Raw genomic sequence first — 24,607 nt, 5'->3', positions numbered from 1 at the left:
TTAACAATTTGACGATTTTGTCCATAGAAAGTGACGTAACAAAGGCGATAAATTATGACGAAAAATTAAGAAAGAAATCTGATGTGATCGAACTGGAATGACAATTTTTATGTATTCTTATTTAAATAAAAAAATCTGCTTGAAATTTTTTTTAGGAAAAATGGTACATGCTTGAAGGGCGGCTACTAGAGAATTGCCTAGGGCAATTGACCTAGACGCGGCCCTGGTCATACTTTGACATATCCCCCACATTCTACGCACTGGCGAATTACTATTTTAACGCAATTCTTCGGTGCTCTAATACTTTCTATGTAAATAATATACTCTTCATTCGTAACGATAAAATCATTAGTTTTTGAGATATTTGAAGTTAAAAATGAAACGACACGATTATTTTGATTAATGTATTGTGCCCCTTCATTTTTATCTTCAGATATCTCGAAAACTAATGATTTTATCGTTACGAAATCAGGGTATCTTATTTGCATAAAAAGTAGTGGAGAATATAAAAATTATGTTAAAATAGCACTTTGACATACGTCAGTGGCGTAGAATTTGGGATGGGTTAACCATTCACTTTCTCCTATCGTACGTCTCTGGTAGTCGCCAGAAACGTTTATTTAACATAATTTAGTAGTGTGTACAGTACCTATACTTTCTGCCAAGTATAACAAGGATACGTCCAATATTTTTAACGTAGGTACTGGGTACAAATAGTTTTTAATTTTTAAATAAAACAACCCTGTAACTCAGTAACAAGTCACATTTTATGTAAGTGATTGAAGTTCAATGTTAATATTTTGAGGTCTAGCATCTACAACTCAGAGAATGGAAATTCTCAACAAATCACCCTGTATATTGTACATATATTGTATTGTTGTGAAAACTATTTGTACCCAGTACCTACTTAAAAACTATTCGACATATCCTTGTCATACTTGGCAGAAAATGTAGGTATAGTCCATTCTTTCACGGTTTTTGCTCTAAATTTTAAAGAACCGCTTGGATTGACATGAAATTTGGCATACGTATAGCTTACATGTCAAAAAAAAAAAGTAATATTGTGTCGATGTGTGCTTTTGTCCTGGGGGTGACTTTCACCCCCTTTTGGGGGTGAAAAAATATATGTTCAAAATAAGTCCAGAAATGGGTAAACTGACTAATTTTAAGTAACTTTTTTTCTATAGAGCTTTTTCGCAAAGTCAACACTTTTCGAGTTATTTGCGAGTGAATATGTTCATTTTTCGACAAAATAACCACATTTTTAGACGGTTTTTTGCAAATAGCCCAAAAAGTAAGTATTTTGTCGAAAAAAATTTTCTTAGCAAAAATATAGCCTATAAAAAAGTAAAAAAAATGGTGTACACGTTAGGTCTCTGGATCTCGTAGAATCAGAGTTATAGCCAATGAAAAATAGATTCATATTCACCAAATTTCAAATAGAATATTTCGACGTGAAATATCCAAAAAATTAAGCACTTTTTGGGGAAAACTCATTATAACTTTTTTAAAGTGTTTAAAAAAGCTTTATTTCTTTTTTTTACAAAAAGTTTCTAGCATTAAATTTAAGCAAGTTACGCTCAAAATAAAGTTGGTCCCTTTTGTTTTTGCAAAAAAAAATCGGGAAGATCACCCCCTAATTAGCAACTTAAATAAAATTAATCGTTACCGCTCCACAAATTATTTTACTTACGTTGTGTTTATATGATCTGTAAGTTTCATCGATTCAAAGTGCTTATTTTTGAAAAAATTTGGTTTCAAAATAAAATTTTTAAAAATTAAAATTTTGAAAAATATGCTTTTTTCAAAATAACTTAAAAATTGTTAGAGATACCAAAAATCTCGAAAAATTCTCTTAGACAAAAATTGATTAAGATTTGGTGTTTCAAAATTTGCATACATTGTGATCAGTGACTCGTTCAACCCCTTTTAACTACAGCCCTTTCAATAATAAGGACTTTGAACCGATGAAACTTACAGATCATATAAACAATATATACACGAGTCAAGAAACTTGTGAAGTCGTAACGATTAAGTTCATTTAAGATACTAATTAGGGGGTGATTTTCTCGATTTTTTTACCAAAACGAAAAGGGACTAACATTATTTTGAGCGGAACTTGTTTAATTTTGATGCTAGAAATTTTTTTTATAAAACAAAAATAAAGCTTTTTTTAAACACTTTAAATAAGTTTTAATGAGTTTTCCCCGAAATGTGCTTAATTTTTGGTTATTTCACTTTAAAGTATTCCATTTGGAATTTGACGAATATGAACCTATTTTCCATTAGCTATAACTCTGCTTCTACTAAGTGTAGAGACGTGATATATACACCATTTTTTTAAATTTTTTACAGGCTATATTTTTTTTCAGAATGTTTTTTCGACAAAATTCTTACTATTTGAGTTATTTGCGAAAAACCGTCTAAAAGCGTGGTTATTTTGTTGAAAAAATGAACATATTTACTGCCAAATAACTCGAAAAGTATTGACTTAGTGAAAAAACTCTATAGAACAAAAGTTGCTTAAAATTAGCCATTCTATCCATTTCCTGACTTTCTTTGGACGAATATTTTTTCACCCCCAAAAGGGGGTGAAAACCACCCCCAGGGCAAAAGCACATATCGGCACAATATCACTTTTTTTCTATGACTTGTTGGCTATGTGTTTGCCAAATTTCATGTCAATCCAAGCGGCTCTTTAAAATTTAGAGGTTTTGCAATATTTTACCGTTAAAGAACGGACTAGTATAGTATTTTTACTACAAAAACGTTATTACGTAGGTCAAAATTTTTGACGTAAGAGAACTGTCAAAACATTAGAATGTGACTTTTCATTATTGTCGTGTTTATAATAAAAATAGCAATAATGAAAAGTCACATTCTAATGTTTTAACAGTTCTCTTACGTCAAAAATTTTGACCTACGTAATAACGTTTTTGTAGTAAAAATACTATATTACACCCTACTAAATTATGTTAAATAAACGTTTCTGGCTACTAGCAGAAGAGTACTTCTTCTTCTTTCTCTTTATAAGCAATTCTCCTTGTTCATTGGCGGATTGATACTTCTATGAAAGGTTGTCACTCCATCTTTTGCGCGATCGGCCGATACTTCTTCTACCAATTGGTGATTTATCTCTTGCTATTTTGACCACACGTGTCTCCCCCATTCTGGTTATGTGGTTATTCCATTCTTTTTTTGAAGTTATACTTCTTTACGATCGAGGGTGAAATTGTATACTTCCGTGGCGCATGCGCACACAGACAGTATGTAGTTGGTTGCTAATCTTTCAAATTATGTATGTATCAGCGCAAATAAGTCATTAAAAGAATACAGGGTGTAACAAAAGTACCAAAAAAACTTAAAAAAAGTTAGGGACCAAAAATAGTTCAAATCAACCTAACTTACCTTAGTACAAATATGCACATAGAAAAAGTTACAGCCCTTTGAAGTTACAAAATGAAAATCGATTTTTTCGAATATATCGAAAACAATTGGAGATTTTTTATTGAAAATAAACATGTGGGATTCTTATGGCAGGAACATCTTAAAGAAAAATTATAGTGAAATTTGTGCACCCCATAAAAATTTTATGGGGATTTTCTTCCCTTCTTCTTCTTAAGGTGCCGAGACCGCTTGTCGATCGTTGGCTCTCATGTTGTGCAGCATATTAACAATCATTGTCTTATTTACAGCCGCACGAAATAGTTCAGTGCTAGTTTTCCCAAACCATTGGCGTAGGTTTTTAAGCCAAGAAGTTGTACGGCGGCCCACACTTCTTTTTCCCATTATTTTACCTTGCATGACAAGGTGAAGTATGTCATATTTTTCTGGGTGACGCATTATATGAATACGCAAAGTATTCCAATTTGCGTCTTTTAACCGTGTTCACTACTTCGCAACTTTTATTCAAACGTTGCAAAACCCTTTCGTTTGTGACTCTTTCTACCCAACTGATCTTCAGAATACGGCGGTAGACCCACATTTCAAATGCTTCTAGGTTTTTTAAAAGCGATTCTGTCAGTGTCCATGCTTCAACCCCGTAAAGTAGTACTGGGAATATATAACATCGGACCATTCTTATGCGAAGTTCCAAATTTAGATCATGACTGCACAGGATTTTCTTAAATTTCATAAAACTTGTTCTTGCTTTGGCAATTCTACTTTTTATTTCTGTACTAGGGTTCCAGCTTTCATTAATATGAGTACCCAGATATACAAGATTACTTACTCGTTCAATTGAGTCATTACCGATTGTTACGTTATAGTTATTATTATTTACGGCTGCCTGTTTACTAATAACCATAAACTTTGTTTTTCTTGCGTTGAGTTTGAGTCCATATATCGCGCAGAATGCCACCATTCGATTCAATAACGCTTGAAGATGTTCAATTGATCCAGTCAGCAACAAGGTGTCATCTGCGTATCTGATATTGTTCATAAGCATACCATTAATGAGTATTCCCTCTTTTGCGTTTTCCAAGACTTCATTTAAGATTGTTTCAGCGTAAAGATTAAACAACATTGGTGACAATATACAGCCTTGTCGAACTCCGCGCTTGATTTTTACTTCTTCAGAGCACTGATTCGCAACCCTAATACATGCAGCCTGGCCCCAATACAAATTTGCGATTATTCTAATGTCCCTACCGTCCAGACCGGTAGTTTTGAGAATATGTAGCATTTTTTCATGGCGAACTTTATCAAAGGCCTTTTCAAAATCAATCGCGCACATGAAAACGTCATGATTTACATCTCTGCATCTCTGAATTAAAACTTGGGTTGCGAATAGTGCATCACGCGTTCCAAGGCCACAGCGAAAACCGAATTGAGTACTTGAGATTCTTTCCTCAATTTTTCTATATGTTCTTTCTTCCCTTAAACCCCCCCAAACTTTTGTGTACGTCTCAATTAAATTATTATTGTGGTAGCATTAGTTAAATTCAATATTATTAAAACTTTTTTGCAGTTTTTATCGAGTTGAGGTTTATTTTTCAATATGTTTACATAAAAATTTTATAGGGGTTTTGTTCTTTTAAACCCCCCAAATGTTTGTGTACGTTCCAATTAAAATATTACTGCGGTACCATTAGTTAAACACAGTGTTTTTAAAACTTTTTGCCTCTTTGTATTTTTTCGAAAAGGCACCTTTTATCGAGATGTGACTTCTTTTTTAATATGGTTCAAAATATACATAAAAATGTAAATCATAAATAAATGTTCATATTATTACCAAGTCTCCATAATCGTACTTAACCATATACAAATATGTGGTGAATTTGAAAAATATTCGAAATATCTCGATAACTGACTTTTCGAAAAAGTACTAAGAGGCAAAAAAGTTTTAAAAACATTGTGTTTAACTAATGGTACTACAATAATAATTTAATTGGAACGTACACAAAAGTTTGGGGGGATTTAAAGGAACAAAACCCCCATAAAATTTTTATGGGGTATCCAAATGTCACTATAATTTTTTCTTAAGATGCTACTGCCATAAGAATGCCACAGGTCCATTTTCAATAAAAAATCTCCAATAATTTTCGATACCTTCGAAAAAATCGATTTTCACTTTGTAACTTAAAAGGGCTGAAACTTTTTTTCGTACTTCCGGGCCTAAAGTGACAACTTCACTCCCTTGTGACAGGTACTAAAGTGTCACATTTAATCCCTCCGGGATTAAATATTGACGAAACTCCCGGAACGATTAAATCACAAACAAACGAATTTAAGGGATATTTTATTGAAAAATATAATTAATTAGAATGGTAATTAACATTGAACAAAAAATTTTGAATGAGTTGTCCCTGTCTTTCGCAATGCCACATATTTCCGAAATATCGCCACAAAACTGATGGCACTGTTTTGTGAATTTTTGATCACAAAATTTCGGTCAATTTTATTTTTGGTGTTTCTAATCGCAATTAGGAAGGAATCGCCCAAATCTCTCACATCGTCGATTTCTAAATCAACCAACTCTTTTCCACGACAAGCTCCCGCAACGCCCAAAATAAGTGCAACCTACAAAAAAATTGATTTCTTAAAATTTCTGAATATAAACAAATTTCCAAATTTACCTTAAGCATTAAATATTTATCATCCGGAGCCTCCCGTAAGAACTGATCTACCTGCTCAGACGTGAGAATTCTTGACTTCTTTGGCTTAAATCCCTCATTTCTTCTCTTCAAAAAAGCTAATAATTTTGGAAATTTACTTATATCAATATCTTCTCTAATGTTAATAACCGATTTCAGCATTGAGTAATGTGCCCAGAGAGTTGAGGCACAAACCGCTTTTGATTTATCATCGAAGTAGACTAACAGCGCATTTTCAGTAGGTTGTCTCACATTTTTTAAGCGGCACCACTTTTTAAAAGCATCGTACTGCTGCTCGTATAGTTTTCTAGATTTCGGTGGTAACAATTCTTCACCTACTTCGGCTGCTCTTTTATCAATATCAGATACACCTTCTTCACTCATGATACCAATAATTATCAATAACAATGTTTCTTTACAATGACACTAGTAATGACAATGTTTCTAAATTATAACTGTCACAACGCAATGTTACTATGGTAACTTATTTTAAAGACAGTTTATTAAATGAGTTGAAGAGAGAAAAAACTGATTGAAATTATTGAAATAATTAATAAAATCATACCGGAAGTACGAAAAGTATCGTATATACCTTGCGACTGAAGTACATTTAATCCTTCAGGTAAATTATGGCCCTCCCTGCGGTCGGGCCATAAACTTTACCTTCAGGATTAAATGTACTACTTCAGTCCCGCGGTATATAATGTACTATTATATGCACATTTGTACTAAGGTAAGTTAGGTTCAATCGAATTATTTTTGGTTCCAGAATATGTGATTAAATTTATGACCTGTATTTTTGTTACACCCTGTATATTAGGTAGTGTTTTTAGTATATCTATTATTTATTACGATTTTTGTGTCTTTGGATTTGTCTTCCTCGGGAATAAAATATTTTATAATAATAGTAACTATATTTATTTTAAATTTTAAAGTACTTTTATACCTCACTTGGTCTATTAAATTTGTCAGTATGTGTGAGAAATCTTGTAAGCTGTCAAAGCAAAGGGAGTTTAGCTCGGTGGTAGTTCGTTCGACCGGAGATCGAGAGGTCCCTGGTTCGAATCCGTGTGTTATCTAACTTTTTTTTTATTTTAGTATTGTTTTAATAAAAATTTTTGGAAAGTAGTAAGTAAAAATTAGTTTAATCTTTAAATACAAATAACCTGTTAAAAGTATATTTATTTCGTTGAAATCATATAATAGAAATATAACTTCTTACGTGCGTACAAAGTACACACACACATTCTTTTTTTTTTATTTAGTGTCAATTCGTTTATACACTGTACGTTACATTGTCTTTTAATGTCTTCACTCCTCTTTCGATGTCTCAGCGTATTTGTTGTAATTCTTCTCAGTACTATCATCTCTATCGTTTCCAGTAGTCTTTGTGTTGTGGCTGTATCGGGTCTTGTTTCTGATGCATATGACATTATTGGTCTTACACTGGCTTTATAAATTCTTTGACGAGGCGTACCTACGACATGGGAAAGTGAATGGTTGACTAGTTTTACTAGAGATGTCGCTGTTTTGAGTCTCAAAGGTGGAATTACTGCATCGCGGTGATTTCCCTTAAAAACGCAGGCTTGCTGATTTTTATTTTAGAGTTGGGACTGCATAGCTACACTGATGAAGCATAAGATGCAGAAATAGCTATCTGTAGATGGTGGTCTAGCTCTGAATCAAACTAAAACAAAACTGCCTTCCCCCTCCCCCCTTGAATGGTTGACCTTTTCCACATTCTAGGCCGCTGGCAGAATTGATATTTTAGCGAAATTGTTAGATTCTCTGATACTTTCTATGTAAATATGGTAGGTACCTTGAATTCGTAACGATAAAATCATTACAGACACTATATTTTGCCAGGTTGATGAGGAGATATTTGTAGTTCCTCGCCAGTTTGGATTTTTGGTGAGTGGGTTCTTTATTGTTTGGATATTCGTATAAATGTTGTTCTGAAGCTATTTCCTTGTGGCATTTTTATAATCAACTATTTTTAATGGGAATAAACCACAATTTTACCAAAAAATGATTTTATTAACGTTTCGAAGCTCAAATCGGGTTTAGTTGTCAAAATACAAAATACTATTAAAATAAACAAAAATTTTGTTGCTAAGTAAAAAAAAATTCTTCAAATAATTTATTTAATCTGACTCATTTATATTGGCAATTCAGACGTATATTATACATTTTAAAGTAGAAGACTTTAAAATGATATCGTCAATATTTATGAGTTGCGTTCCTGGGACGACTTACTAAAAGATAGTTCATTCGATTACATGAAATCAATCCCAACTCAAGAATATCCGTCGCAAAAAAATCATAGCATGTGATCTGTCTTCAAAAAGACAACCAAATGCAACGATGACAGTAAAATTCTCGCGTTAGAGATTCCATAGTAAATCACGAGGGAAAAAACCTCGTGATACTATCCCGATATCGTAAGTATTTGGTCTTACATTTAATTTACCTTCAAAAAACTAATACCAAATTCTGACTTTAATATGTTTAAATTATAAATAATATTAATAATACATAGATATACAATAAGTAATAGTAAAATATAAAATTTGTACTAACTCGATATGTTATTGACTTCTAATCGTGGTATTTTCTTTCTATTGACTTCCTCTTTCAGTATGGGTAACCACATCCTACTGCATTCTACCGAGGAATTTGCGACACAATTGGTTTCATTTAGCATAATTAGAGCCGCTTCTTTGATTTTTCTCTTTTTACTATCTGATTCTTTCAGGACTATACTTGAATCTCTCCACTGAACTCTATGTTCATTATCCCATGCGTGTTGACATATTTGAGATCTATCAAATTCTCTATTTTTAATATAAGACTGATGTTCACTTATTCTAACGTTTAATGGTCTTGATGTTTCACCTAAATAAAATTGTTCGCATTCACAAGGTATTTTATAAATGCAATTCTTTGTTCTTTCTTGTTCGTTGTTAGGTTTAGTTTTAGATAGAATAGATCTCAATGTGTTTGTTGTTTTGAATGTTGTTGAAATGTTGAATTTATTTCCTATTTTTTTAAGTTTCTCGGATAGTCCTTTTATATATGGTATTGTTATTTTCCTCTTATTATTTCTTGTGAATGTTGTAGGATCCCGTTCTAAGTTGTTCTGTTCCATTCAATCCAGTCTTGGAAATTCCTTATTTATAAACGATAAAGGATAACCATTTTTTAATAAAACAGATGTAAACAATTGTTTTTCTTCTAAAAATGAATTTTCGTTAGAACAAGTAATTTTGGCTCTATCATATAAGGATTTAATGATTCCCTTTTTAACGTTGATGTTGTGATTTGATTTGTAATTGAGATATCTGTTGGCGTGTGTTGGTTTCCTATATACTTGAGTCTCATATCCAGTATCCTTCTTTGAGACTAAAACATCGAGGAAAGGCAAAGTGTTATTGTATTCCTTTTCCATTGTAAATTTTATTGTCTCTTCTTGATCGTTTATAATATTTAGGAATGTATCCAACAATTCTGATATATGAGGCCATATTGAAAACACATCATCTACATATCTCCACTATACTGTGGGTTTTAAATTTTGTTTAGAAATGATATTACATAGTTTCGAAATCCTCCATAAATATATTAGCCAATAACGGAGATAAAGGAGAGCCCATTGCTAGACCAAAATTTTGTTTATAGAATTCATTATTTAGTTGAAAATAGGTATTATTAGTACATAATGTCAATAACTCCATTATAGCTGATACATTTAGTTTTGTCCTAGTTGTCAATGTATTATCATTTTCTAACTTCGTTTTAATTATGTTTAGAGTTTTATCTAATGGCCCATTTGTAAATAAACTGTTTATGTCAAAACTTACTAAAATATTATTTGGATTAAATTCAATATTTGTTAATTTGTTTAAAAAATGTTGTGTATTTTTTATAATATTTATGGTTTTATAATATTTAATAAATGGTTGATAATGGTTGGTAAAATTTAATAAATATATGGTTTATAAATGGTTTTATAATATTTAATAAAAATTTTGATAGCTCACTACAAGGAGAATTGATGATGCTACACATGGGTCTAAGTGGAATATTCGCTTTATGAATTTTCGGTACTCCATAAAAATGTGGTATCTTACTGTAATGAGGTGTCATTAATTTTCTTTGATAGTACTGTTGTTCTGAAGCTATTTACTAAGCAACAACATTTTTGTTTATGTTAGTAGTATTTTGTATTTTGACAACGGCACCCGATTTGGGCGTCGAAACGTTAATAAAAATCATTTTTTAATAATATTGTGGCTTATTTCCCCTTAAATAGTTAAAACTTTGATAGTACGTTAGATCATTTTTCAATTTGAATAAAGTTCTACAGATTTTGTTTTCCAGTGTCTTCGTTGGATCCTTCGTTAATTTGGTATAAGGTCCATTTGTAATTAGATCTGTAATTTTGTCCTCATATTGTATTTTATCCATTATTACAGTTGCGTTTCCTTTATCTGCTGGTAGGATTGTTATGGAGTCATCACTTTTTAAAGTTTTAAAATTTTCATTTCCTCTTTGCTGATGTTCTGTTCAATTTTATTAGATTTTTCCAATTCAAGTTTACATAGTACCCTATATTGTTCTTTTTCATGATTTGGTAAACACTGGGATATTTTTTTTTTTGGGCTTCGAAACGTTAATAAATTCATTTTTTAGTAAAATTGTGGCTTATTTCCCATAGAAAATACTTAATTCGTATAAATGTTGATTCTCTTATCTGCCGCTACGAATTATCCAAATAATAAATAAATATTCAAATATTTTATTTTACTCTGCGGCTTCTATATCGATAAATATGGAGTCAAATTTAGCTGTGGTACAACAACTAGGAGTGGCCTTTTTTAAACAAGGCCGGGCACAGCTTTTAAATAAAATATTATTAAATTATGTTCAACATTACCAAGCCAGACGTACCATGCGTGCCATTTTTGAATAAAACATATTTCAAAAGTACAACCGGTGCCAAACCATAATCAATGCTCTAGCAGTAGTCATAGTGCCCGTAATTACAATAACATAAGTCTAGTTTGATTTTTTCACTATAATTGGCAAGCTACCGAAGCGGGACATTACCAATAAATAACTCTCGATTGATAGTTTGAGTTCTGTAATACAAATACAGACAACTATAATCATAATTCTTGTGTCGGTATATTACGGTATTGCTGTAAAAGTATCTAGCAACTGGTCGAGTTAGAATACATTTTCTTTCCATATCGCTTTCTGTCCATAAGTTAAAATGAATTCATTTCTTGTTATACTACTGCTCTTTTCTCCTACGTAAAGTATATTCAAGCGATAAACATTTATACTTTAGAACATATTTTTGCAATTGGATACATTCGATAAGTATGTTTGTGCTGTACATATAAGGTTAGATACAATTAGAGCAAGAATAGTTGCTGATCTTTCGATCTAAATAAATTACATCATACAGACGTAAGGCTAAATGAGGGGCTGGTCTGAAATTCTTATCATTGCTACGTAACTTTACAGAATCTAGCATGTGACGATAATATAATTTTATCGTCTAGAAGTCTAGAGTACGCCAATGAATTAAGTAAAATGTGTTTTTGTACCGTCTCGGATGATATAAAAGTCGGAACGAAAAGCCTAGTTGATTAATTATCATTCTTGGAGCGTTGATCGAAGAATAATAAACAACAACGAGGTATAAAAGGTGAGTTATCCCGACTATTTTCCGCCGTCGTTTTGGTGTGTTGAACAAATCCGACGGTTTTCCTTTTACCTATCCTTTTACGAGCGTTGATCGTATTTCCCTACATGTCTTTTCCGCTGGCGAGCTGAGCGAGATTTCCTCTCCTTATATGTCAGTTTCATATTAATAAATGTAATTCCTAAATCCACGCGATCGTCGCGTCGGTAGTATTCATTCATGTACCAGATATTGTCACATCAATCCGAACCTAATGTTCGATACGTAGGTTATAAATATATTTTATCAACGAAATTAACGAGTAGTAATTAAGGCTAATTATAATTATCTTATCATTTGTAATGTTTTGATTCTAAAATAAATGTCTTAAAAAAGCGAACCTCCTGTCTTCGGCTGAATTTTTGTTACCTGGAGCAACAAACGCAACGACCACGTTACAAGCGCAATTATCTTGAGAATATTCTATAAAATCATCAGTGAGACAATGAAACGTTATAAGAGATTTTGAGTAAGACCGGCTCCACACATGGGAGCCAACGTTGGCTCCAACTGCGTTCGTCCAATGTGTGTGCCGACACAATAGTGTTTGAGCCTATGTTGGCACTAATGTTTTTATGACTTACTCCAACGTTTTTATTTTTCGATTTGATTTGATTTGATTGGAATCAATACTTGTGTTGCCGTTGATGCCGACCACACATTGGCGCTACAGTTTTGTCATTTTTCGGTGTGAAATAGTGTTGTATTTCAACGTACTTCACTCAACGAAAAAGGTACGTAATATCAATAAAAATGTTAATTCAGACAACAAACCCAATACTTAAAATTTGTCCAATTTTTGGTTTTATTGGAACAACAAAGCGATGTTCATCAATTCATTATTTTCGTTAGTTGAGCCAATGTATTACGTTTATTGAATGGATGAACATTCATTATGTATACCATAATATCACTTTATTGATATTACGAACTCTGTTCATTGAGTTAACGAACATTATTCATTGAGACAACAACGTCGTTAATTGACCGACGAAGACTATTCGTTGTGTCAATAACAGTGTTATTTCTCCTAACGTATTTCGTTTATTTCTAAAATTATTTCCGTTTATTCTTACAATTAATTCCGTTTATTCCCACAATAAATACGGTTATTCTTACAAGCAATTCTATTCATTCTTACAATCAGTTTCGTTCATTCCTACTATGAACGTATTTTATATTAATAATTACTGAATGCATTAGTCCAATGTATGATATTGATTAATAATAATTTTTTACATCCCCCTTTTTTCTCCTAAACCTAATGGACTTTACACTGTGTGATTTCTCATAATATGAGAAATCATAATATAATGATTTCACTTATACAGTGCGCTGAATAAGTGTTACACTCCCCCCCCCTTATTAACTTATTTATTTTTAGCACATAAGCAAAACGCTCGGACAGGTCGATTTTTAAAATAATCAAAGTATATTATAACATCAATGTTTCGAACTTTATACGATCCCTCTTCAGGTGACAGGCATAACTTTGATTTTTTTTAAATGGGAAAGTACATCATGTGACTGCTTATTTACACGCGTTTGAAATAGTGATTCCAAAAATGTACAACACTTTAATCTTTTTTGAGAGCGCAGGTGAAAAATTTCGATCGAATTCTTTTTAAACGCATTCATTTTTTTGGAATCCTGAGAAAAAAGTATTTAAAAAAAAATTGATCACAGAATAAAGGATTACATTATTACCGAAGGCTGAAAGTCCCTTAGAATAAATAAAAAGTTTCTTTTGAATGGTATATTTGAAATTGAAAATCATACTAAATATTCTCTTTTTCACCCCTGTGACTTATTAAAATAATCATTATAGAAGTTCTTAGGGATTTGAGACCCTCGATAATACCGTAATATTTATTGTCTCAACAACTACGTTTATTGTCACCATGAACACATTGATTGTGGTTATTAAACGCAGTAGTAAATTGATTAATGCATTCCTTGTCACAACAATCAGTTTACATCTATACAATAATCATATATTACTCTATATTAACAACATTTGTACATTGTTTTAATGAAATCTGTACGTTGTCACGATAAACCAAGGTAATTGCTTGTCATCTACGGAACCAGAAAGTGAGTTGCTGCCAGAATTAACATTATTTATTAAATATACGGAACTAAGTTATTGGCTGAATAAATTGAGTGTTATTGGTTAATGTACTTTAGTTATTTTCACAATTAACATTCAATCATTGTGACAATAACCAAATACATTCGTCAATGTCTAAAAGTTCGTTGAAACGAAAAAATTAATTGTTGTTATAACGAAACACTATTCAATACTCACTGTTAATCAATATTATGAACTAAATTTTTTTGAGTGTTATTATTTATCTGAGTTATATTTTCTTTTCTCAACTTTGCTCTGAATAGATGGTGGAAGTTTGAGATCATGGATTAACGTGAGGCCACTCGTTTCAGCCCATGCTTCAACTACGTCTCCCTTTGCATCCGAATCTGCATAGCCCAGAGTAAACTGTGACTGTTAAAATCTCCGAGTATAATCTCCAGTTATTATTAGTTCTTCACCTTGCATATCCGTCGTATATCTGTGCTTCTAGCTCTGTCCCACAGTGTCTTCCATCGATTTTTCGAAGGGTTTTCATCTCCGCTGTTTGGAGCATTTTTGTCCTCGCTGTATCAGGTCCTGTTTCTGCCGCGTATGTCATTATTGGTCTGATGACTGTTTTGTTAATTCTGCATTTCATTTCTTTTCCGTTATTTTTATTTCTCCATATTGTGTCATTCAGGCAACCCGCGGCTCTATGTGCTCTATTCACATGCTCTTCTACTTATGTTTCGAGCTTTCCGTTGCTGTGTAGGGTGATGTCTAGATATTTAAACTCCATCACTTGTTTGTTTTATTATATGTCCCCCAGCTTCAATTTACATATTATTGGCTTTCTTGTTATAACCACGCATTTTGTCGTTTGTGGGGAAATTAACTGTTAAATTTTCTGGCGGTTATATTATTAAATTGGTGCAGCATACGATGTAAATCATCCTCACTTTGAGAGATTGGTACTTAGTACTTAGGTATTGCATAGCAGAATATTTAAAGTTGTTTTTCTCCCATTTAGTATCCTTTTTAGTTGTTATTTTTTATTATTTCATCCACGATCAGGTTGAACAATAAACGACTCAAGAAATCCCCGTGTCTTATCCAATTGTCATCTTCAATTGGGTCAATTAGTCCATCTTCTACTATTACTTTTATTGTGTGGTTCGGGTAGATGTTTTCGATCGTTTTAATTATTCCTAGAGGTACCTCTCTTGAGTATAACCAATGCATAACGTCCTTTAATTTGACCATGTCAAATGCATTCTTAATGTCCCTGAAACCTAAATATGCCGATTTGTTGTATTCTAACGATTTCTCTTGAACTTGCCTCATTATAAACATAGCGTCCGTGCATGATCATCCCGACCTAAACCCTTGTTGTTCTTCTGTTAATGCATGCATATTCAAAACCAGGGCCGGTGATAACGGATCTGTAAGGGATGCACTGCAGGCGGGGGTCCCGCCCCTGCTTGGAGGGCGCCAAAATGAGCTTTTTTGGCTGGTATTATACAAAATACTAATTAAAAAAATGAAGGGCGCCTATACTAGTTTTGCAGGCGGGCACCTTATACCCTAGCGCCGGTACTGTTCGAAACACTTTTTGTGATTTCGACCGGTATAACCACAAAATATTCTTTTTATCGCATCGAGCTCTTTGTCAGTCGTGTAGGAACACTGATTTCGCAATTTTTATGACGTAGGATATATCCCCATCAAAGCAAATCTGATACATCAGATGCAAATATTTGGAAAATTTATTAGATCAGTCGAACCCGCATATGAGAATAGCCTTCGTGCCAAGCAAAAGTATTCCTATAACCGGGATATTCCAATAACCGAATATTGGTGGCTAGTACAAACGTTTCGGGACCCCAAATTTCTATTCTTTAAAGGCAAGCGTCCACAGACCCGCATCGTACGCATCGAACGCATCGTACGCAACGGATTTTAGTTTGCCTTGTACAGAAACTTATGTAACCGCGTTCACTGATTCGCATCGTACGGATCGCATTATCGGCAATCATTGTAAGCGAGCTCGCAAACCAAATGCAACACATACGATAAAATACATACGTAAAATGTTGCACATTTATTTCATAATAGCGTACATCTGTTTATACTCAACAGAGATAACGTCGCATGCCCACATTTTATATAATGTAGAATACAGGAGCGTGCTATAATTTTGGAACTTCAGTAAGTATATCAAATATCAGTGTTTGAAATGTCTTCAAGCGAAGAAGACGTTATTGTAGCTTGGCAATTTTTAAGAAGACGTCAGAGAAAAAAAATGGGTTTAGCATGTTCATGCTACACTATTGTTGTTAATATTTTTGGATAATCCTCTGCAACGACTCTATTTACCTCCCAAGGGTAATACTCTGATGAATTTTGACTTGAGGTTGAACATATTAACTTATTTACTTTTAGGACATAATATGCAAATCGGACAGGTCGATTTTTAAAACAATCATAGTATATTCGTGTGACAGTCATAACTAAGATTTTTTTGAATCGGAAAGTACATCATGTAACACCTCATTTAAAAGCTTTTAAAATACTGATTACAAAAATATACAATACTTGCGCAAAATTTCGGTCCAATACTTTTTAAATGGATTCATTTTTTTTTAATCCTGAGAAAACTAATAAGAATTTTTGAAAAATTTAAATGTGCATGCACTCGTAATTAGTGACTAGTTCAAGCCTCAACTACAGCCCCTTCAAAAATAAGCACTTCCAACCGGTGAAACTTACCATATAAACAATAATATAAGTATACACGAGTAAAGCAACTTATGAAGTGGTAATGATTAATTTCACTGAGGATGCTAATTAGGGGGTGATTTTCACAATTTTTTTACCAAAAAAGGAAGGGACCAACGTTATTTTGAGCGTAACTTGCTTACTTTTGCTACTAAAACAAAATTAAAGTTGTTTTTAAACAATTTAAAAAAGTTTTAATGAGTTTTTCCCAAAAAGTGCTTTATTTTTTGGTTATTTCAGGTTGAAATATTCGATTTGAAATTTGGCGAGTATCAATGTATTTTTCATTACCTATAACTCTTCTTTTACTAGGTAATCTCATACCTAAACCATTTTTTTCACTTTTTTATGGGATATATTTTTGCTAAGAGTGTTTTTTTTTTCGATAAAATACTTACTTTTTGAGTTAGTTGCAAGAAACCGTCTGAAAATGTGTTTTTTATGAACATATTTACTCGCAAATAACTCGAAAATTTTAACTTAGTGAAAAAATGCTATAAAACAAAAGTTGCTTAGAATTAGTTAGTTTATCCATTTCCGGTCTTATTTTGAGCGTATATTGTTTCACTCTCGAGAAGGGATGAAGCTGGGCCCCCATGCTACCTACATAATATGTATATGCCAAATTTCATGCCAATTTAAGCGGATCTTTAAAATTTATAGGTTTTGCATTATTTTACCGTCAGCGAACGGACTATCAATTGCCCATAAACTTTAAAAATATCACTTAGAAAGAAATATGAAAATAAACATGGAGAAAATAAAGATAATGGTCATGGGAAATGAGGATACTCAAGTAAATATAGAGATAAATAACCAAAAACTAGAACAAGTAACAACATATACATAAATACCTGGGTATGAAAATAGAAAATGGAGGAAGATCAGAAGAAGAAGTCAACGAAAGGATAACCATGACTCCAGAATGTACTACAGCTTAAACAGAGCATTCATTGGAAAGAAAGAAGTAAGCAGCAGGACGAAGATGGGGGTATATAAAATGATCTTCAGGCCGATTCTCACCTATACTACTGAGAGCTGGGTGCTAACACAATCATCGAAAAATAGAATAAACTCAATGGACATGAAGTACCCATGAAAAGTAAAAGGAATTACAAGACGCGATAGAATAAAAAACAGCATTGTAACAGAAGAACTACAAGTCGAACCAAAAACACAAATACTAGATAAGAACAAGCTTAAATCCTTTTGGCTTTTGTGTAGAATGAACGACAATAGACAAGTAAAACGCGTATGGGAGGCAAAAGTACACAAAACAAGAGAGGAAAACGGAGACCAAAGAAAACCTGGAACGATGAAGTGGTAAGGATTCTGAAGAAGAAAAATACAACTTCGACTGAAGCGAAACGAAGGTCCAAGAATAAGCAAGAGTGGAGACGATTTGTATATGATATAATTGATATAGATGCATGAAATGTATTTTTCGAACACCTTAAGAAAGGTTTAGATATAGATTATATATATAAAATTATTTATACTACTTGGACTAAATAAAAAAGGGATTTGTGTACCAATTTAACAAACTTAAATTATACTAGAAAAAATTGATTTGTCAAAAAAACTGTAAATATTAATCTGTAAACATTATATAGATAAGTCAACAAGCATGTCTATGCTTTTAAGACTTTTTTAAGTTTATTATGTAAGTAAACAAATTATTGTAAAAAATTGACCTATAATTGACCAATAAAACTATTATATCAAAAATTATAATGCCCTATTATCCCTCTTATTGTACGCCCTCAATCCCAAATACACACATCTGGGCCTTTGGCACACAGCACACTCTACTGCCCTTTTTTGAGAATCCGATCCCGAACGAGCTTTTAAAGAATTCTAGGTAGTTTAAGTGCATTGAAGACATAAATTAACCGCAGATATTTATTAGACCATGCTGTATTGTTGGTCCCGTTAGGTAAATTATTCGGATTCGTTTTCTTTTGCACAAACTTACTGAAAAAGACGTCCTCATAATAAATCCACAGGGTGCCGGGAGGTGCCGCGGTCGGAAAATAGTTTAAACAATTTTTTTTTTAAACAAATTCAAAAAATCAATTTTTTCACTTCGTAAATTTTTTATATTCTTTGGGTCATTATGGACAAAAAAGGTCTCTTGTGATTTTTCTCTAAAATTGATTGTTTTCGAGTTATACGCGATTTAAAATTTGAAAAACGCCAAAATCACTTCTTTTCCTTTTAGTTTCTTGGCCTCCACTTCTTAGGTACTTGGCCAGTTCTCGTATTTAGACTGCAATTGGAAGGGAATACTCTTTTCAAGGGGTCTGGATTTTTACATATTCCCTTCGTTAAATTCATTGTATTATGATTGTCAAATAACTATTTTATATTTTAATTTGATTGATCGTTCTTAAGATTTGGTCATTAATATTATGTAGACAATTTTATATTGAAATGGGGGTTGGACTTCCTGTATTAACAAGTTCCTGATACAGGTCAAGTTGATTTATTTTGTAACATATTCAGTAACATATGAGTTATACTTTTGTCCACATTCACAAAAAGGAGTATCACTACAATTGATTTTAAACCAATAATGATCTGGTATGAGGCATTGACCCAAACGCATTCTAATAATTGATGTCAAGTGCCTTCGATCCCCAAATGTGAATTTGTGGAACCAAGGGTTTGTAGAAAAATCACTTAAGTTTTAAACTATTTTGTCCATTCAACTTTAAACTCATTTACAATTTTGTGTTTAATAAAAGGTAAAAAGTGAAATTTATATATTTCAATGTCTGCAGAAATGTTTAAAGTCTTGACTATATTTGCCAATTTATCAGCCTCTGTATTCCCCTTTACTCCAGTATGGCCTGGAATCAAAGCTAAGATTAAGATATAGCTAAGCTAAGATATATATAACGCCAAAATGACCATTTTCAAGGCTTAATGACTCGGTTATAAATTATTATTATGAAAGTCAAAAAGTGACTAAATAAAAGTTTAAATCCCCCCCCCCCCCCCTCCCTACATGATCTTGCAGACATTTGTGTCATTAATGTATTACTAAGCTGTTATTTTTAATTAATCAGCGCTAACAGCGTATTGAGGCGGCCGTCAATGTGAGTGGGAAAGAGATGCACCATTCCGGCAACCAATGGTGCATCTTACTCGCACTCACATTGACGGCCGCCTCCATACGCTGTTAGCGCTAATAGTTAAAAATAACAGTTTAGTAATAAATTATTGACACAAATTTCTTCAGGATCATGTAGGGGGTGCTTTAAACTTTGATTTAGTCTTTTTCTGACTTTCATAATAATAATTACTAACAGAGTTAAAGCCTTGAAAATGACCATTTTCGCGTTTTTCAAATTTGAAATCGCGTATAACTCGACAACAATTAATTTTAGAGAAAATTCATAAGAGACCCTTTTTGCTCATAATATTCCAAAGAATCTAAAAAAAATTGGTACGAGGTGAAAAAATTGATTTTTTAAATTTGTTTAAAAAAAAATTGTTTAAACAATTTTCCGACCGCGGCACCTCCCGGCACTCTGTGTATTTGTTATAAGGACCTCTTTTTAAGAAAAACGTTTGTGCAAAAAAAAATGATCGGAATAATTTACCTAACGGGGGCGACGATACAGTCTGGACTATATGGGATGTTGCCTGTTACAAATATCGTTCGGATATCGCTTTTGGTATGAGAGCTTCCTTAAGGCAAACTAACATCCGTTGCGTACGATGCGTACGATGCGGGTCTGTGGACGCTTGGCTTAAACCGGGATATTCGTATAAATTGTATTCTAATAAGCGGGTTCGATATTTAAAATAATCGTAGCAACGCAAAAAAGAAATTGATAAATGAGTGTTATAAATGCTTACCAACTGAAAACATCCCGTCAGCATAACGAAGAGAACATTTTATTTTATAGTTGTAAACAAGGCACTCGTGAAAATTGAGAGAAACGTAAAACACTGGATCACTCGATCACTTTTTATTTTACGATTGGGAAAGTAAGACAGATCCGCATTACCATAGCCTACCGGACTTCATAGAAAAACCTGGCGAATTTGAGCGTCCCCGTAAGATTTGGACAGCCCTTAATCGAATTCGAACAAACTGTGGAAGATGCGCTGACTCCCTCTACAAATGGGGTAAACTCCCCTCGCCTTCTTGTGACTGCGGCGCTGCAAGACAGACGATCAGTCACATTGTTCAGGACTGCCCACGCAGAGCATACACAGGCGACCCTATAGACTTTGTAATGGCAACCGAAGGGTCAATCGAATATATAAAAAAACTGGACATCTGTTTGTGATGCATTGCATAATGCATTTAGTCAGCACAGTAATTCAAGAAAGAGCCAACAGACATCACGAGAAATTGGAAGACCACCCCAACCAATTAATATTACCATTACTGCAGCCACTAAACAACAGAAGATTGCGAAGATTATGGCCCATAGATCTTCGCTGAAACTGAGGTGAAACCGCTGGGTGATGTACCTCATAACGCCATTTTAGTGTACAATAATACATTGATATATGTTATTGTACTTGTTATCAAATTAGCTTATATAATATGTAATTATGATTGCTAATAAATGCTTACAAAAAAAAAAAAAAAAAAAAAAAATGCATAATGCATAAATCTAAATAATATTCTGTGATGTACTTAAGCCATACTCTAAATAAATAACAAATATGAAAAAAAAATTTTTAAGAAACGCTTTTCTTTAGTTACGAGTGACTAAAATTAAAAATATTATAAAAAAATAAACTAAAAAGCAAAAAAAAAAATTGAAAAAATCTAACACATTCGTCAAAGAAAAGCTTGGCGCGTCTTCATCGAATAAACGGTTTTCGCCCCACGCTTTTCTTTAACGAATGTGTTAGATTTTTTCAATTTTTTTTATTTTTTGCTTTTTAGTTTATTTTTTTATAATATTTTTAATTTTAGTCACTCGTAACTAAAGAAAAGCGTTTCTTAAATTTTTTTTTTCATATTTTTTTATTTTTTACTTTTTAGTCTTACACTTTTCAAACATTAAAATATATTGTCATGAAAAGTAGTCGGAATTGGCAAAAAATTTAAAACTTCATTGTTTATTTATGAAGCATAACGTAAAGAATTAACGTAAAAAGTGAAATTATATATAGTTCATATCATTAGCTACAATCCTTAAAAGTTTCAAATTTTTACATTTTAAAAAACAAGAGAATTTAAGCATTTTCCATTAAAATCGTTTTTTTTTTTTATTTAAACAATTAATAAACATAAATAAAAATTTTTTTATTGAATATTTTTGTATTGTTCCTGCGAATGCATATGTCTGCAAATTTAGATTCATTTGCATTGTAGAAAAGGCACTCAAATTAACGTCTTAAGATTTGACGCAAACTATTGAACTAAATAAAAGCGTTTAAAAAGTGTCATCTAACGATAAATACTTGACCCATAGACGTGATACTTTGTGAGATAGGAGTTAATAGTTTTATTAAACTGTTGGTGCAATAAAACTGATTTTAAAATTTTTTGAGTTATGACACTCTTTGAGCGGAAGTGCGATAAATAAAAACTATTTAAAAAGTCAGTACAAGTATTCCTAAACTAAATTTTGTCTCGGTTCTGACCACTTTTAAAACACAACTTAACAACCATAACCATAATAATAAAAATGACAACACATTCTTTAACCACAGCCGCCATATTGGATAATTTTTACATGTCATTGAAATACCCAATCAGAGCAAATGCATAATGTACCTGCGCGTGGCACCAACATTTTTTATGAATTCGCGCACATTTACATTCACTCCCGATTGCGCCTAAGGAAGTATAACTTCAAAAAAATAACTGAAGCAAAATAGAACAAATTATTGACCTACCGTTTTTTACTTCTACTCTATTTTTATTTATCACTTTCAACTACATCAATCCTACATACTTTGACTAAGTTTACATTAAAATCAATAAAATGTTATCAAGAAACCATCTAGCGAATACCAGACAAAGAACCAACAGAAAAGAAGCAAGTTTCTATTTTATTTATTAGGAATTTAATAAATGAAAAATTAATTCAATTACCTTGTTTCCTCTTCGAATCTGACAAGAAGGAATTATTAATTAACATACTTGAATCGAACATGAGATCTATGAAATGGTAAAACGACTTAGAATTTCATTTGATATAGATCTTTTTCTATAATGTTTCGATTTGATGAGAACTACCATACACGTTGTGTCTTTTACGAACGTAAAACAATTGTTTGTGTTGTTAGGTTTTATTTACATTACAAGGTTGTTAATTGTGTAGGAATACATAAACATGCTTTGGTGTAGCAGTAAAGACGTATTTTTATGAATATGCTAAAATGGATATTTACATTGCAAATTCTACGGACAAGAAAAAATTGTATTGAAGAGACACACACTAATTGTCTAAAAAAATTCACCAGGAAGTCACAAGGAGATTTTAAAATATTTAATAAGGAAGAAACCTGTTATTTTTGTATATTCTATGTTTAGGTCCTGAACGTCATTATAAATTGAATTATGTCTTTGTTTTTAATGAAGGGGGAATGTGAAAATTTAGGACCACGATAATATGTTCATATGCTTGTCCCAGAAATTATGCAGAACCGCGTCATTTCATCAGTTAAGTAGAAGTCATCCTCATAATTAACATACTTGTGTCGAATACAAGAGATCAAAGAGGTAAAAGGAGGAATACAAATAAGAGGGGAAAGATAGAAAGAATTTAATTGGAAGAGAGGTATTAGACAATAAGAGAGTCTTAGCCATTTGTTATTCATAATAGTAATAAATGAATTGATAAGAAATACTAGAGTAAGAAACAACCAACTACAGGCAATAATAGAATACGATAGATTACAACTGGTAACAATAGAGTCGTTAATGTATGCGGACGGCATAGTACTACTAGCAAATTCAGATAATAGAATGTTGAAACTAATGGATATATAGGTAGAATAAATAGAAGAACTAAAAATGAACCCCTTTCGTACACTCTCCCTTCACTTCCAGCTTAATATGCTTTTTCCCTTATCTCCTCCTGTTTTTTCTCGTTGATTGTCAAGTTATCAGTTAGAAAAATAATTCTTTCCTTAAAATTTTTTAATGTTTACCTGTTTTGCATAATTTTTGCTATCCGTTCTTAATTTTATATCTGTACCAGACATGTTCTTTCTCATATCTTTGTGGTTCATTTGATTCTACATAACCGGTATCTCTAATGTTCCCTCTATTATTCTTTCCACTAGATGTTTCTGCACGCTAGTATCTTCTATGTCTAGGATTTTACAAGATTTTTTTCTTTTACTAGGTATTCTAGTTCAGTGTTTAATGATTGGACATATTTTTTTATGTGTTGACTATCATTTTTTAAGAAGTTTGACTTTCCTTTGACTTCTTGTTTTTTACTCTAAGTCCTCTTAATTTTTCAGCATATATCCTTTGCTCCCTTTTTATATCCTTCACAATTGTTTTCAAATTTCCATCATATCAGCCTTTTTCAGCTCTTTTTCTATTTGTCGGGATTGTCCCTAGCTTTTTTACTTTTCATAAGAGACTCCTCTTCGTCCTCCTTTCGTCTCTTTTCCTTCTTCTCTTGCCTTCATACGTTAATTCGTCCGACAATATTTTTACAACTTTTCACTCTCTCCCGGTATATAACTATTCCAGAATTCAAAAGTAGTTGAAAGGAGTTCTTCCATTTGAACCGTTCGGAGCAAAAAACCCTTATCCGCCTTATCAGTGAATACTAACAATATTTTATCGGTTAACTATTAGTACTCCCTACGTACTTACTGCTTCTGTTTAAAATCTAATTAATACGTTAAAAATGAAAGAAAAAACACTAATTACAATCCGTAAACTGTTAGACCAGTGCATTTTGCACTAAA

At 32.4% G+C, this 24,607-nt stretch overlaps 1 protein-coding gene across 2 annotated transcripts in view; it reads right to left on the bottom strand.

Moving 5' to 3' along the window:
• LOC114337057 (putative transporter svop-1) overlaps positions 1–22,986 on the bottom strand; it is a 67,632-nt gene extending 44,646 nt beyond the window's left edge. The window contains exon 1 of one of the 2 annotated variants that reach the window (XM_050657670.1): positions 22,770–22,986. The gene's annotated coding sequence lies outside the window, so the exon portion shown is untranslated. The remainder of the gene's footprint in view (positions 1–22,769) is intronic. The other variant, XM_050657671.1, reaches the window with a different exon arrangement.
• Between the last annotated feature and the right edge of the window lie 1,621 nt (positions 22,987–24,607).

This window comes from Diabrotica virgifera, chromosome 8 (genome assembly GCF_917563875.1).
Source record: "Diabrotica virgifera virgifera chromosome 8, PGI_DIABVI_V3a".
NCBI lineage: Eukaryota > Metazoa > Arthropoda > Insecta > Coleoptera > Chrysomelidae > Diabrotica > Diabrotica virgifera.
Note: the sequence above shows the minus strand (reverse complement) of the source record. Positions and strands in the feature narration are given on the sequence as shown.